This window comes from Cryptomeria japonica, chromosome 5, assembly GCF_030272615.1.
Source record: "Cryptomeria japonica chromosome 5, Sugi_1.0, whole genome shotgun sequence".
In the NCBI taxonomy this organism is placed as follows: Eukaryota; Viridiplantae; Streptophyta; class Pinopsida; order Cupressales; family Cupressaceae; genus Cryptomeria; species Cryptomeria japonica.
The window spans coordinates 931758455-931762606 of NC_081409.1; positions in this window are offsets into that span (position 1 = coordinate 931758455).

Consider the following 4152-nt stretch of genomic DNA (forward strand, 5'->3'; position numbering starts at 1 on the left):
ATAAAGAGAATGGCAGCACTAGCTCCACTCCACGACACACACTTCTCGGGCATGCCAGTCTCTCTTACCCTGAAGATCCGAATATCTTATCACCGAGGATTTTTTTTCTCATTATGCAAGGTACATGGAGGGTATCTATGGGGTACGATCCACACACTCAAAACCAATAAATGTGGGATTTGGGCTACTAAGTTGGTTCTTATTGTGAATTTTGAGGGATCCCGATCCAATGATGGATTCTCAGAGCAAGCCACTTAAGACTTTAGTTAAGCTTATCGGTGCAGGGAAGGCCCCCACATACATCAAATTCACTCAACACTCTACCCGCATGACCAATATATTTATATAGCGGCTCAAAAAATCTGCTCGAGAGTACACTGGCAGAGATGATATCCCCAACACATCCCAATTCAAAGTACCTCTGTGGGGTGATAAAATCCCCAGTAAAAGATACCCCTCACTACTAAAATGAAAAAGTGGGTATTGTTATCGACTTTCCCTCTCTCCCAAGACCTCAAAGGCAGGTGAAAAGGTAGTTAATGCAACAATAGGTCCACCCCAAACACAATAAAAAGTATTTTCCCTTAAAAAAACAAAGTGTGAGTTATTCTATTGATAAGCTTGATTCACGTTTATTTTAAAAACCCAAACTTAGGTGTGAGATATGCATGTGCATGTCAATTTTAGAACAACAAACTGAAGTGTGAAATCATGCATGCCAATTTTAACCAGACTTATTTTAAGCCCCAAATTGAAGTGTGAAAGCATGCATGTCCATTTTAACCAGATTTGTTTTAAGCACCAAGTTGAAGTGTGAAAGCATCCTGTAGATGTATAAAAATGACCATATTCCTAAATGAATATTTAATGTTCATTTTATTCTCATTCCTCTATTTAATTAAGTAAATTATTCAATTTATTTAGTTAAATTCACTTAAGCCCTTTTTGCATCATTTAATTGAATAAATCATTTTATTTAATTAAAACCCTTCTCTCTACTTTTAATTAAATTCACATTTAATTAAATAGTTTACCTCAATTAAATAAATCTAATTTATTTAAATCCCTAACTTGCAACCAAATTGAAATAAAGCAATTTATTTTAATTAATTCTATTTTCCCTCACCCACTTACATTTTCCTACATCTCCCACTTGCATCCTAACCCTATTCCTAATTTCTTCTAGAATCCATCTAATCCTAATCAATTAACCTAAACCCATCCATTATCCCCTTTTCCTAAATTTGAGGAGGTCACTTCGCAAATTTGGAGTAAAGTCTTCAAAAGGCATTAAAGCCTTTATCCATTCAACAAACTAACTTGTTGAAAGCCCCCAAATTTGGAAGGACTCTTACAAATTTGTCCCCAAAGTCTTCAAATCATTAATGGTTAACTAAACCTTTGTGGCATGGTTAGAGACGTTTTGACTGACTAAACCTCCATCTAACCCAAGGGTCTCATCAAGCATTTATTGCTTTGACCATGGTCATTCCTTTAACCTTTGCACAAGAGTTTACCCCTTGGGTAAAACCTTTATCCATTGGATAACCTTAACCTAACCTTAACCCTTACCTACTAAGGTAACAATGAGGTCTTCTCAAACATTTAATGCTTCTTACATCTCCTCTCAACCAGTCTTATGTTGACAATTGTCACCATTTCATTGGTGAAAATTGTAAACATGGATTGACAACTTTCAAACTTGACCCTTGATTAACTCTTTCAATCCTGACCATCCATTGCCCTATTTTCACTATAAATAGAGCTCTCATTCCTCCATTTTAAGGATCCATGCAAGCTTTAGTATCTCATTTATGCTCAATTTTATTAACACATCTAGCTTCTCTTTGTTATAGGAATAAATCTAATAAGCATTTTGGACTATTTCCTTTATCATTAGCTTAAATCACTCACTAGTATATCATGTTAGGATAGTATTGCTACTAATCTTGTCATCTTATAATATAGTTTATTGCATTTGTAGAATCATGCATAGATAGGATGCATTTTCATAACTAAATCAATCATAAGCATCCCTTGTTCTTGTATTTGTCATCCCTAAGCCACTTTGCTCAGTGATCTGAGAGCAAAAGCATTGGCTTGAGGGACCTTGTGAGATAGAGAACCATGGAACCATCCTTGGGAAGTTGAGTCATTCTTCATGACTCCATAACTTGCACCAAGAAGTCCTGTGGGTGTGTGGACAAGCCTCTTTGAGCTTTAATTTTCACATTTTAAGTTTCATCACCCCGCTTTTTCCGCATACATTTCTGGCGCCCACCATGGGGCCCTACCCCATTAATCAAATCAGTTTTCAAAAATAAACACTTTTGCAGGTACGCAAGAAACAAGAATTAGCGTGTAGGGAACATCCCTTGGTGCATTTGGTGGATCTTTTAGCACATCCAACACACTGTTTAGCATGTGGGGTCTATTCTCTAGCGCATGTAGTCTTTACCTAAGTGCATCATCCCCACTAATACTTTCCTATAGGTCTTGGTGCGGGAGAAAAATAGAGTAGCGCATCTGAAACACAGTTCAGCACGTCGGGCCTTTTCGATAGCGCATCTGGATTACCTTGTAGCGTGTACAGTTTGTTTTGTAGTGCATCACAAATAGAGGTAAAAGAACTGTAACCAAATGTAAAAAAAATTAGACTTGTTGAAGTCCACAAATTTTCTAACAGTTTTACTTGTATTTTGCAGGGTTCTAACAAATTTCTTGCAGATAGGAGCTTAATTTTAGGATCATTAAATAGTTTTAGTTTTTACTAACTTAGTTAAGTTAGTTAAGATATAAACTTCATTCTTTATTCTTGTTAAAATTGAACTCACTTTTGTTTGGGGCTTTAAAAAGAACCGCAAAACAAAATTTTCCTTGCTTTCCTAGGAGAGAAATTTTTCAAATTGGGTTTTAAAAAGAACAAATCAAAAAAATTTCAAGTTTTGCAAACAAATGGATTAAAAAGAACTTCACCATCCTTTGGTGTATAAAAGGATCCATTTTAGGTTTTAGCAAGGAAAAGAATCACACAGTCCCAAAAGTCTTTTGTTTTGCAAGTAAAGAGGGAATATCTTCCCCTTTCACTCGATTTCTTTTGTTGACGAAACATTGTGTTCCTTTTGTTGACCAAGTTCTTCTTTTCAGATTAGAAAATCATTGCCTTGAAAAGTTAAAAAGAACACCATGTTTTCATGGAGCAACATCTCCATATAGGATTGACAAATCATTGCTTTGAAGGGCTAAAAGGAACTTGTGTGCTTTGTCTCGAAAGTGGAAGGTATATGCTCTCCCCTTAATTGGGTGATCAAAAAGCCAAACCACTCTTAAAGCTTTATTTAATTCAAACAATAAATCCTTTAGCAAGCCTGCCTTCCCGTGGGGTTGAAAAACTCTTAAAGCCATTTTTAGCAAGTGTGAAGGGAACGACCTAAGTGGGAAACGACTTTGAAGCCAAGTGTTCCAACCCACTATAATCAAAAGTGAAAAGTGACGAAAGTCCTTTTCAATAGTTGCGCACAGCGATTAGCCTTCCCCCAATATCCTTGAGATACGTAAAGCCTTTGTTCTAAAGGTTGGGAAGCCTCCTAAGGGAGTTTATCACTGACGGTCGAACATGAAGCTTGATTACGAACCTTAGCCTAGAAACTTTGAGCCGAGTCAGTAACCAAACATTTGCAATATCATAGTGCAAAGGTGGGGAAGAATCTACCCCCAAGATCTCTCACCATATATCTCCCAAGATAACTACTCAATTGTGAAGCAATTCACTTTGGGTTAATTTTTGGCAAAAGGCAAAAAACTAGGCGACCCCTAGGGGGTGACATGATTGTTTGAGCTGACGGAGTATCAAGATTAGTGGGCTATGATATTGCTTATGACCCTTGAATAAAGAGTTTGATTGAAATGCATGTTGTATCTAAACCTATTGAAACATTGGGGATTTGAACACATCCTCACAGAACATACACTTATTGTTTAGATTAAGAAAAATGGTTGTCTCTTTGGTGTCGTGCTTTCATTCATTATTTCAAAAAATCATCTATCAGCACTAAAAACTAAAGGCAAAAATTCTAAAATTGTAGAAAAGCAACCAAGTCAATATTTTTTAGGGCAGTTTAGTGCATAAGAGAAACTTCTTAGCGTGTAGGA